Raw genomic sequence first — 13,364 nt, forward strand, 5'->3', positions numbered from 1 at the left:
CCTTCCCTCAGGATTTCTCCAACCATTCTTTATTGTTTATTGCCTAGCCTTGCTTGATTAGTTGTTGAGTTTAATTAAATCACAAACACACACGTGTAGGGGGCCTTCTTTCTGTATTTACAGTGCAGTCCTATGTGAACTTAGCTGGAAAGTTAACCAGCAAGTTAAGCAGCAAGCTAACACATGTGTTTAAATTCTGTTTGAATTAAGATATTTTGCATTAATCAACCGACACAAGAAAAAAAGAATGATGAGGGCAGACTATAAATATCCATGATGCATTTTTCAGTGTGGTTTGCCATTTTGGCCCCTCAGCCAGAGCTTTCTAGGGCTCCCGTATTCTTGATGGACAGCACAATGCTATGCGCCCGTGTTCAGAAGGAAGCCCCACTGGGATATACAGATTTACTCCCAGGAAAGCCTGCTTAGGATTGTAGTGTAACGGGTCGATTAGCCCCAGACTGTCATTTGGGAGCTCACTTCTAATCCTCCTTGTGGCAAGAAGAAAGACCTTCCCTTCCACTTTCCTCCCTTTCGCACCTTGTGAACACAGTTCAGCTTTTCCTGAGTGGCGTGACCTAGCGCTGTGCAGGCGTTTGCACTCCGCAGTAGCTGCAAGCTGCACCCTGTGGTTGGTGAGCCCCGAAGCAAGTAACTCCTTTTTGGAAATGCCATGATAAAGCTGAGGCGAAATGATGGAGGCGCCTCTGAACATATGCCCATCATCCACATACAGTCTTAAGGACATGAGAAAAGCCATGCATCACCCTTTGCCCATGTTCCGCAGCAACCAGGGTGCATACTGCCTCTGATACTGGAAAGAGTTGCCACTGACAGACTTCATTAGTGAATATATCCAAGAATATCTCCAATCTCAAATTGGTGGCTGTCCCATGGACTATCCCATGGAAGTGAGCACTATAGTTTCACTTTTAAAGAAGACCTTATTTCTATCCCTCCTGACTCTCCCTCCTATCAGCTTCATGACTCTAGATTCTAGCTTATGAGAGAGGGAAAAACACGTCTCTTTCCACTTTCTCTGCAGCATGCATGATTTTGCATACCTTACTGTGTCTCCCCTCATCTGCCTTTGTTCTAAGATAAGCAGCCTTAAAGGATGTCACCTTTCTTCAGGGGGAACTCTGGATCCTTTTACTTGCTTCCCCCCGCCACTTTTGCATATTTCCGAACTCTATCCTGTTTGAGGTTCAGTGACACAATAGAACACCAAGGTATTCCAGGCATGGTTCCATCATAGCTTTGTGTGAGGGAAGCGTGATAAGAGGATCCTTGAAAAAGCGGACAAGCGGACAAGGTTCGATGGAACTGACCTTCTTTGTCATCTTGGTTTGTTTGTAGTGTCAGAAAAGAGGTGAGTGTGCGGTGGAAAACACAAGTCAGCAGGCACAATACGTGGAAAACTTGAAAAGCAAGCCCTTTGTAAGAGAATGTTGAAGATGACTTTTCCCATTGTGTTTCAAGGCATCAGCCATACATCCATCAGCACGGACGGTTTTAAAATGGGATCTGAGAAACGCATCAAGCCCAAATCTGTTCACAAATGGTTATCTTCTCTCACGGATTTCAATGGGACCCAAGTTCACCTATTTAACTCCAATATGCTGAATTTAATGGAATGCTTTAAGCAACTTTTAAGAAGTGATGGTATATAAAACCATTGACTGAGACGACAAACTTACCAATCCTTTAAAAATGGATTTAACAAATTCATGGAGGAGAAGGCTATAAATAATTATTAGTCAAGACCACTGAGCAGAAAGTCCACATTCAGAATACAGATTGGGAAGAAATGGGTTTATTTGCATATTAATATTAATTCACATAATTTTCCACTTTTGAACTGATATGTGAAGTAAAGCATGGTTATACTTCAAAATCTGCACATTTTCATTGCAAAATTCAGAGTTCGCCTTTAAAAAAATCCATTCAAACATGTGTGTTCAGACAATATAGACACAAAGATGCATATACAATTAAAAACAATGTGAAGTATATCCAGAAAATTACTTAAAATGAATATGTTAGGTAATATTATTTGCAAAAATTGATGTATTTGGGAAAATGCACATAAAATATAAATGAATTTTAATGTGAACTTACTATTTTAAGCAAAGTTCAGGAAGAATCCACTTTAGATTGGAAAATTTCCCAGAGTTCAGGAAAAAACGGATTTAACATTAGAAAAATGGGAAATTGACTAATCAAAATGCTCCCCAGGAAGGTTCGCCTGGCGCCATCACTCTTCTTTTCGGTGTCAGGCAAAGACCTTTTCATTCTCCCAGCATCTTAACAATTAATTGGTTTTATCCTGTTTGTATTACTATTTTAGATGCAGTGTGCTCTGTGTTGCTGTTATGGTTTTGTTCTTGGTTTCCTTCCTTGTAAGCCACCCAGGGACTTTTTTTTAGTAATGGATGGCATCGAAACATTTTTAATAAATACATAAAATTAAAAATGGACAAAGCTGATCCCTGACATCTTGTTGCCTGAAGCAAAGAACAAGAAGTTGATACTCTCACTCTGCGTGTGTGAAGACAACTGGACTGACCACTGAATATTTATTTGACACTGGTGACGGGACAGCTTGCTCTCTCCCACTGGAAGGGCACAGGGGAGCTTAAGGAACACCAGGCCTCCAACACCTTGCTGCCACCTCCAAGCTTCTGCTGCCACCTCCAAGCATCCGCCTCCCTCTGTCAGATGGAAGGGCCATCCCTGGACAGGGTCTTCCATCCTTAGTCCAGAGGCACCATGCTGCTGAATGTCAGGGAGGCAACAGTGGGCCGTGGCTTCTGACTCTGCATTCATCTGCCGAGTTTCTTGGTTGGCTGCTATGCAAAACAAGCTAGGCAGATGTTGGGACTGACTCAGCAGGGCTGCTGTTATGGTCTTAGGGGAATGCCTTGTGATTTGCCTCTTTTCCTGTATTTTCATAGATTTGCATTGTAACATCACCCTTGAAGTATAAGGGCTTTTCTAGGTGAGAGTTTTAACCCACTACTTTGCCATGGTTTCTGTCTCCAGAACCTGCATGGGATTCAGACTGGATTCTCCAGATGTGTTTTCCTGTCTTTTCCTTCTCTGCCTTTCTATACATTCAGCTATGTAGAATCGACATAGTGCTGTGGTGTACCAGAACTGAACTAGCATTTCATTCTGCCACCCCCAAATGCTGGACTTTTCCCAGTCTAGCTCCCACACCCTGCACAAATGCTCTGAAAGCACAGGCGACGGCCTGGAGGATGACAGTTATGCTCAGTCCTGTATGTACTTTATTGTCATCCTCCAGATACTGCCACCATCCAATCACAAGTGAGGCATCATGAGTGCATATGAAGTGCCTCTTGTAGAAAAGCTCTGAGATATTGAAATGAAACTAGGGATGTATCTTCAGCAAACAATTCTGCATTTCAGGTTTGATTATCAGCTTTATGCCTGCTGCCTTAGTTCTGAGAGCAGGAACAAAGATTCAAAACACCTTGCAATGTGTCAGAAGCCTCTAAGGCAGAATGAAAGCTGGAGTGCATATTCACAAACACTCCAAGGTGATATCTCATGCCGACACTGGGATTTCCTAGTATTAGGAACATTAGGCTCACGTATTTATATTACTTTATTTTAGAAATATATATTCCCTCTCCATCCCCTGCTTCAGTGAAACTGCTGCCAGAATGGCTAACAAATGATGTGTGTGATCAAATATTCAACAGGAAAGTTTCTGAACATTCATTTAGTTAGTTTAATTGATTAATAGATTTCTGTGCTACTGCACATACGACCATCGTATAATTGTAATAGATTGTTTTAAAAAAGAACATTGCATTCATTGAAATCTGAAGAGGCGAATGTGATATTAAAAGATCTGTGGCTGCATCTCAGACCCAGGAGGCTGGAGAGGTGCTTTTGCCAAGCTGTTCAGTGGCCCAATAGATCCAAATATTTGCAATTTGCTGCTATTGACAAGGATGGGAATGGGAGGTGACCCAGATCAGTTCCAGGCCTAGGAACTGGATTGGACAAGACGGGGACAAGGGAACAGTTCTCGATTCAGCAGATCCAAAGCTGGTCTCTCCCTGCCCACTGTTTGGGGGCTTGTCACTGAAGGTAGCTTTCTGCCCACCCCGTTCCAATCACAGCAGGAGTGTCACCCCCCACAAAATGTAGGGAGGTACCGGTGTACCTAGGGGCAAAGGAAGACTGTACTATAAGTAACTGTATAGCATTTTTTTGACATAGTTATGCAGAAAATGTGAGTATCAGGCCTTGTGGTTCGCTTGTTTAGGTTATTAATAAATGTAATGTTCCATTATTTGTTAAGGTGGCTTTTATCACATGCTGAAGAATGTTAGCTTTTAGCTCTTATGGTGAATAGTTTTGCAATAAAAATAGAACTTTCTGATGGCTATCAACTGACCAAGAGTTGTTACCTTCAGGGAAGAAATGGCAGTGCGTGTGCAGCCTTATTTTACCTTATTTGATTTTAAGCAATCAAACTATGCAGTAAAAATGTGTGGACATACGAAAAAGCCCCAATCTCTGGATCTAGTCTTGTTTTATAAATCAATTTTCTTCTGACTTTTCCAAACTGCACTTCTTTTGGCCTGCTTGTGAAAATAAACACCTTTTACTTTTTTGGTAATTTTGCTTGGACTGGAAAAATTGCCACAGATTTATCTTTCCTTGTTCTTACCTCATGTATACATTTCTTTTGTTTTCTTTTTTCCTATACTGCTATAGCTGGTACCTACGTAAAATAAAAAATATTGTGCCAGTGTTGTGTGCCTTACAATGAGGCCCTATTAAGGAGTCAGCACAGAGAAGCCAAGCAGATATGAAGAACTGAAGGACCGTGTGCCGTAATGCAGAAAATTATCAGTGCAATTTATTTTTTTAAGGAAATGAGGTCCTTTTTCTTGTGTAGATACTGCCAGCAAAAAAGATCTTGTGCTGCAAGTTTTGACACAGCAGATAAAACGAGTTGTTAGAGGTGATAAATCCTCACGCAGAGAATGTGCAGCTATTCCTCTCCTTACATCTTTGCCTTTTATCAAGAGAACACTAAAGCTGCCTGGAGGTTCTTCAGACATATGAAGCAAGAGGTCTAAAAAGATGTGCTTAATGTTGTCTAAATCATAACAAACTACTGAGAGAGCTGCAAATCTCACCACCTCAACCTGTTCCCATTAATACATAAGACCAGGCTTCAACGTTGAGTCGTTTCTTTTGCATTTTCAGAGTTGTTGAACTGTTCAGAGTTTTAAAGTATCAAACAGTAATCCAGTCCAGTCAACTGCACAGTGAATTAGAAATATGTTCATAAAATGATGGAAGTTTCAGAGGTGCTGCTAGGCTTTAAGTATAAAGGATTCAGCCAGGGTGGTTGGTTGCAGAGAGAGATGGGCACTGCTGCTGTGGTCTGTGTTGTGGACTTAGAGGATACAGATTATATCTAATTATAGCAAGCTTCCACCTTTACAGATCTGGTACCCAACTTTGGCCCAAACAGGGATTCGATTATCATCATCCATATTTGGCAGGACCAAAGTGCTGCTGGTACAACCCTGAGTTTGGACAGCTGTGTCCAGCAGCAGGTCCTGCCTTACCAGTTGAAAAGTGTTGTGCTGTTTCATACGCATCTGATAGCCTAATGGCTTGCAGAGTGGCAATCAGGCAGAAGAGCAAGGATAAGAGAGCTCAGATCAGTGCAGAACAAGGGTACTTCAGCTATGGCGTTTTCCCCCTTACCTCTTCCTCTATGGCAAACAGCTGTTTCCCCAAGTGAATCACCCAGGAGGGCCATTGCCTGCCCCCAGGGTAGGGTCAGAACCACATGTCTGGTCATGGCAGCTTGTGGGGCTGTGTCCACAGCGCTTCCTCTCCTCTCCTCTCCTCTCCTCTCCTCTCCTCTCCTCTCCTCTCCTCTCCTCTCCTGCTAGCTTAAAGGCCAAGCGGACTCTTACAACATGGCCAGTGCTGGAGTTCAGTAGGTTTGGATAAGTCAGGTGTTGAGGTCCATTATGGTGTTTCTAAGGGAAGTCTTGCCACCAAACTGGACAGGTACTGTGCAACATGAATGCCAGGTGTCCCCCAGGACTATGTACATACAGGCTAGGCTGCTACACATCTGTACAATTATCAGTAAAAGAGAAATCCACTTATGTCACATTAGATTTCATATCACTGCTTAGGTATCTTCTTTGGCCTTCCTAAGCCTAAGTTCTTTCTCATCATGACAGGACAGATGTGCAACAGTTGTTTTCTTGTTGCCTTATCCTGTTTCTGCACAGTTACTGTTTGTTCATTATTTTGTCCTCCCAGTCTCAGTTTATGAACTCTGATTGCTACTTGGTAGGTCAATTCCCCATTTTCTAATATTTATAGCCAAAAACACTTCCATGTTTATTTCCAGACAAACACGTTAGCTTCTCACACAGCAAAAACAAATATTCTGTTCAACTGGTTTACACGTAATGCTACCTGTGGTTTATTTAACCATTGGGTTCTTGGTCTGTGGGCTGTCATGATGTAGAAATGCAGACATGCTAAAAACCAGGGTTTGTTAACAATGAACAACCAAGAAAGAGAACACATGGCTTGCTGTTGGTTGTGCAATCTGGGCTGCATAACTGTGTGTGGTTGTTACTTGTGAACTGTGGATTATAAAATCAGGCTACAGAGAAGGTGGAAAGAGGTTAAAAACAGCAACTCCAACCACTCTACATGCCAGTATTGCAGTTCTACAAAGGTTTCTGGCATACAGGGATGAGTGGGCAAGGAAGGAGAAAAAGCAAAAAGCCCAGGGATTCAGAAAACAGATTGTGGCTTGTTTGGGCATCTGCCAGACAAACTTGGCAAGGGCAGCAAACCATGGGTTAACCATGGGTTAAATAAAGCATGGCTTAGTTTTATGTGTTAAATGTCCTTCCTGACAGAGGTCTGGTATTGCCTTCCCTACACAGGCAGTGCTTCTCCAGGATTCCAGCTGAGGTCTTTCACATGAATGGTGCTGTCAAGTGCTGACTCTCTTTCAACCCAAGGTTGTAATTTCCATTAGGAGCAGTTTTGGGGGCTGCATTCCCTTGCTTCGTGGGGCCAAGACAAAAGGGCAGGTTGAAAATACCAGCATATTTAGTTTAAAGACAGAAACCAAACCTTAACAGAGAAGGGGGCATTTTTTAGGGTGGGGGGAAACCTTCATAAAAATGCTAACACCCCATACCATGGGTGTTTGTGGGGCAGGAGAGGTGTGCTTCTGGGAAACCCTGCTGGACCAGATGTGACCCCTGGGCCTGAGGTTCTGCCATAGACAGAAGGGCTTGACGTGAGCTCTGTTATTGGAAGCGCTGCTGACCCGGACCCTGGCAGGATCTAATCTCAGCAGTGCCAAGCAGCTAGAACACCCCCTGCTTCCTATTTAGTAATGAAAGATGTTTTTCTTCATGAAGCAATTGGGTTTTGCTGCCATCTTATGCTGGTAAAGTGCCTGCAAAAACACAGTGTACAATTCTTGGCAGTGACCAGCGTAAAATATTGCTTAAGGATGTCTAAGATGATGAGAACCCAAACAGGAAGCAAAGGAAAGAAAACAAGGTCTGTCATGTAGCCTTAGCCAACCAGAGGGTGGAACATTGCTGAGCTCTTAACCACATGCTTTCTTTTCCTCTCTTCCACCCCAGTTTTCTTGCCGCAGTTTATTTTTAACTGCAACACAGCACTATGTACTCCACAGCCAGATTAATCCAGTGTTAGGATCAGGTAAAGTAATCCATATTTTGCATCTAGGGGGACTTGTGAAATCTGCAAAGCTAATGCACACTTGCATGAATGCAAAGCAATACAAAAGCAAATCAGTGCCAATATACATTAGCACATCTGGTGCAACATTGGAATGCACCCCCCCCCCCACGCACACATTCAGTGCGTGGGCCAGGGCAATCCGTAAACAATCATGGGACAGATTTAGCAGAATCTGTACAGTCCCCTCTGCAACATCCTGATAACGGCATTGCATCACACTTGATGTCTACTAATGGTGGCGTGGTGGAGCCGGGGCCCACAAGGACCCCGACGTCATCTGCAATCTCATCCTCCCCACCCTGGGCAAAATCCTCTTCCCTCTGAGTAGAGCTGCAATCCAGCCAGTCACTGTCAATGGGCCACTTCCCTCCTTCCCATGGCCATGACCACCAGCTGCTCCTGCTCCTCACCCACCTTATCATCACTGTTGCTCAACCAGCCAGGCGCCATTGAACAAGGAAGCCATGGCATCCGCTGCCTGTCCTCCTCACCTGGGCCATGATATGAGAGGCCAGAGAGCAAGCCGGTTCCTATTCATTTGCTTCTTTCACTCTGACCAATATTGAGAGCAAATTGGCCAGATGTTAGTCCAATTCTCTTTTGTGCTAGGAATTTTAAAGCTCAGTTACAAGTCAGGAATGTTCTTCTTCTTCAGCATATTGAAATGCACCTCAAACTTTATGGTAGTGCCTCCCTTTGCTTGTTTTTATTTTTAAATTGTATGTCTGTTGAGTAGTTTCTAGTTCTACTGCACCTTATTGGGGCTTTGTAGACAAAAAGCAACCCCAGTTATTTCCCTGTTTTGTCACTTCTGGAACTGCATGTCCAGCTTTTCTAAAAGCATGAGTGGTTTCAAAGACTTTAGAGCAGCATAATGTGACCAGTTGTGCTCCCTGATCAAAAACATGTTCTGCCACAATTCGACAAATCACCGAAGAATGAAACAATGAGAGCTGTCAAGAACTTGGCTCTGTAGCAGAGAACTGGATAGGTAACAAACAATTGGCCCATCCCTAGGAGAAAACAGCCAGCATTTTGGTAACAAGTATTTCCAGAAGGAGCAGGCAAGTTCCAAAGGGTTGACTTCTAAGTGAACAGGTGGGAGATTACAGTAGTGGAGGATTGTGACTTCATTTAAACTAAAGAACCCATAAAAATACCCACAGAGAATAAGGAATCATGAGCACACAATAAATCCCTCCTGTGGAAAAGCTCACAGTCATCATTGTTACACCTTCCAGCACTTTCCAGAGTCAGAGTCAGTTCACAAAAGATCTAGTTCTGTGAATTATCCACACATTAGTGAGATTTGGGCTGCAGACCTTCCACCCTTGTATGGAACAACAATGGATGTGGTGGCCCCTGGTTCTCATAACATGTGATAAATGTTGACCTACCAAGTGGTCGCTGGCTATGTGTGAACCTTCTCTGGATGACAGTTTGCCACTGGCTGGGCTCACAGACAATCCCAGCTCATGGGTTGTTGAATTCTGGGTTGCTGGGTTGTGCGAACCCAGCCATGTTAATGAGGTAATTAGCCACAGATAATACAGAAAGAGAACTCATGGGTTATTGTTGGGTTTGCGCAGTTTAAATCATACTTTGCCATTATTTCTGAGTCTTGAACAATGGGTTGTTTTGCTAGGCAGAAGTGGCAGGCGAATCGTAAAAACACCAACCAGTCCCAGGTGCCCTGTAGCATTTGGAATAGTGTGTACGTGGTTTGTTTTGATGAATCTGGAAAACCGTGGGATGGTTACTCATACATTAAACAATCAGGTAGGAGGAAGGTCACATAGTCTGTCTTGCTAAAGAGGACAAGACTCCTACATGTCTAATAGTTCTGTAGAACGGAGAATGCTGATATGGTTTGCAGGAATGAGAGATGCTGCCGCATTTTCTGGCAATCCCTCTTCCTAGATCTGTGCTCTTTGGGATCAGGTCACTCTAATCTTAACTTCTGGTAAAGCATTATTCATCCAGAATGTTTGGGCATTTGAAGGGAGTATTGCTCCTATAAATAGGCACCTGTGGTATGTCCTGGCCACACATGTAAATTTAATTATGGAGGTGGCTGGAAATGGCTGGAAATGTCATCAAAAAGTGGCAAGCTGAACTTGCAGCTGAACTTCCTACATTATAGCAGAAAACAGCAAACTGAAGCTATTCCCCATTCATTAGTTCTTTCCTTTAAAAATATTTTTAGGAAGAGTCACTGCTTGTCCTGAAAAGTTGAAACAATTGTGTATAAGTGACTGGCTCACGCCATATTAAATAGTGCCTGCATGGGCCAGGGCCTGAACACTTATGTGCAGGAAGTGAAAGAAAGGACTATGGCTGTCTGCATACATGGGTGTGTGCACACCTGTGTGTTTGTGCAGAGCTGGAGCCTGCAACTAGACCCCCAAAGTGGGTTTGTGTTGTGCCTGTGCACTTCTGTAGAAAGCCCTTGAGTGTTGTTAAGCCAAGACATCAGATACCTTTCACATGAAGTTGCCATCAGTTGAGTTGGGGGAAGCCTTCAAAGACCTCCCAGATCATTCAGGGGCCTGACACGATTAGCCAGGTTCCTCTCTCTTATTCTTGGCTGGGTTTTTCATTGGATTTGTATGTTTTTAAAATATTTTATGCTATTTTAAACTAATTTTAATTCTTGTTAATGTTTTTATCTATTAAATTTTATTGTTTTTATATTTTGTAGTAAACTGCTCAGAGAGATTCAGGTATGGGCAGTATAAAAATGAAATAAATAATAATAATAGTTATATGCATATAAAACCTACATTTGTAAACTCATTTTTATTAAAATGTTTCTTTCTTTTTTCCCTTCCTCTCACAATTATCAGAAATTTGCATATATAGCCCAAGAGATACTCTGTTAAAGCCTTGTATATAAAAACCCCTGTCTAACTTTATGAAAATGTCTGATTATTTGAGTGTTCTAATGAGATGAGTACACCATGTATTTTTCAAAGAACTTGAATCTTAAAAATCCACTTAAGCATGACAAAGTAGTTTTCAGGAATGTTCATGATATGGGATGCATTGTGTTTTTCTAGCACAAGAGTTGGCGCTAGCTATTGCTTGCAATTGCATGCAAATATTTTAGTATGCAGTTGGAGTGCTTGCTTTCTTATTATCATTAAACTCTTTTAAATCACTCCTGTCAATGAGGAACCTGGAAAGGTAATCTCTCTCTCTCTCTCCCCCCCCCCCCGCCCTTTAACATTAACAATACAATTTCTACTTTAAAATACTTTTCACAATTGAAAACAAATGCAGTTATGCCAGTCTGAAAAATGTACTTGTGTATGTGCATGTATTTGAAAGACTGCAGGTTTGCAAAGTTTTTCCAATAGCAGAGCAGAGACAGCCTGCTTTCAGTAATGGCATCTGTATTACTAATACAATACAACTGAACTGAAACACTGAGATGTTTGCAGGTTCAGGGATAGAAACTTTCTATGTACATTTATAAAGAACTGCTGTTTTGGTATCTTCCATTTGATACCCTCCCTTCTCTTTGATCTCTTTCTTTCTGTAAATCAATTGATGTGACTGGGTTTAAGGCAGGCGATGGTGTTGGATCCCACTGCCAGGTGGCTTGTAGAGACAGGGGCTCCACAACCTCATCCTTCCAAGCTGGCATCAAAAGGAGGCATTTGAGGCAGGAGAAAATGACAGTCAGTGCTGCCCAGCTGTGCAACAGTGTCCCATGCAGGTATTAGTCCATTGCAGCAAAACCAACCAAGATTCTTGTAGCATCTTAATAATTTGCCATTGGTTCTGGCCTAAGCTTTGGCGGACTATAGCCAAAGTTTAAACCTCCGCCATGCTGACCTCGTTTCTAATGATGGGCCAAACCATTTGGCCTGCTTTCCCCAGCACAGTCAGGATCTGTGTGAGGAAACCTCTAAGGCTATCGAATTGGTTGTGCGCCCTTTTGGTGGGGGACAGGATCATATGATTTGGGGAGGTAAGTTCCACTCATTTCAGAGGGCACAACCTGCAGTTACCCAAGGCTGGGTCCAGCCAGGAATACAATAGCCATAATGCATAGAATAGAAGATAATGCATCTTACAACATTATGCCGACAGATGAGCACTTAGCAGTTCATTTAAAGAACATCAAAAGTTCACATGAGCATATTGTCATCACACTACCTGCATGGTAGAAAGTAATTCTTACCTTTTACTCCACCTCAATGGCCACATTGTCTTAGGAAAGAGAGAAAAAATCTCTGGGCTGCTTCTTTGATATCCTGATTTAGGTTGCAGCTCAGTCCTGTACAGTATTACTTGAGACTATGCTCAGTTCAACACAAAGAGGCTAACCTGAGTAAACATACATAAAATTAAGCTGACCTGAAGTCAGTTCCTGCTCCAGGCTTCAAAAGAGCCATCCAGGTAACCAAACTTTCCAATGACTTGGCCTCTGATCAAAAAAAATGTATTCTGGAGCAAAGGTGTTTGTATTTAAAGTGCCAGAGCACTCTTTATCGTTTTTGTATCCATGTGTCACTTCCACCCTGGTCCTTAATATCTCTTGCTATTAGCTATTTCTTTCTGCAGTAGCACCACAAACACGGACCCCCACCACACACCTCATTGTGTAGTTGTACCACAGGAGGAAAAGCAGGCATAAGCTTTTATGAACCTCTGCACATTTTGATGTGCAGCAGAAGTGACTCTGAAAAAGTTTCTATGTCTGGAAGTTCACATTCAAATCTGAAGTCCAAGCAGAGGACTCTTGCAGGCAGACACAGGCCTGGGAGAAACATGTTTGATGGCTCTGTTTTAAACCGACACGTACCTCGCACAGCCAGCCTTCGGTGTGTGTTCGCTTCTTTCCCTTTCCTCCTTGGTTGCTGAGTGGGGCTGCAGCTTCAGGGAGAAAGCAGCGAAGCTCCCTTGTGCTTGGAAAAGAATGGGGAAGTCCTTGGCTACTCCTGGACATTTAACAGCCTCAGAGGAGAGGCAGGAAAGGGAGGGTGAGGAGGGAAGATCTGAGATGTTGCAAGCCCGTATGCCCAAGTGTGGAGAGGCAGAATTTCCTGGAGAAGAGGTCTGGGGAAAATCCCTGCCCTGATATTTGGCTGAGGTCCAGACACAGCTGCTTGCTCCGGGTACAGACAGATGCCAAGACAGATGCCAGTGTTTTCTCTCCTCACTGACTCCTTGTTCCAGCTGGGGATTTTTGGCTGTGCTTTAAAGGCAATGCAGTGTGGAAGTTGTGGTCACAAGAACAATTGCTGCCTGTCATTCCGATTTTGTGTGATGATTTTTTGGAATTTAAGATTTGTTTAATGCTGTGCTGCAGCCTTCTCCTTCTCTGAGCAGTTCAGAATAGGGAACATGATGCCTTCCTTTCTCATTTTGCTCTTACCACAACCCTGTGTGGTAGTTTAGCGTAAGAGTGAGAGTGAGGGGGGGAGGGAGAGGCGTGACCCAAGGTTCCCCAACAAGCTTTGTGGCTGGATGGGGATTTGAACCTGAGTCTCCATGATTCTAAACTGGTGAGTGTACTTTTGCACCAGATATTTGTG

The 13,364-nt window shown here is 43.0% G+C and overlaps 1 protein-coding gene across 1 annotated transcript in view; it reads right to left on the reverse strand.

The window, feature by feature from the left end:
* Positions 1 to 12,859, reverse strand: part of STEAP4 (STEAP4 metalloreductase) — a 28,804-nt gene extending 15,945 nt beyond the window's left edge. The window contains exon 1 of the mRNA XM_044424888.1: positions 12,632 to 12,859. The gene's annotated coding sequence lies outside the window, so the exon portion shown is untranslated. The remainder of the gene's footprint in view (positions 1 to 12,631) is intronic.
* Positions 12,860 to 13,364: the final 505 nt, after the last annotated feature.

This window comes from Varanus komodoensis, unplaced genomic scaffold (genome assembly GCF_004798865.1).
Source record: "Varanus komodoensis strain SLA01 unplaced genomic scaffold, ASM479886v1 scaffold15, whole genome shotgun sequence".
Lineage (NCBI taxonomy): Eukaryota > Metazoa > Chordata > Lepidosauria > Squamata > Varanidae > Varanus > Varanus komodoensis.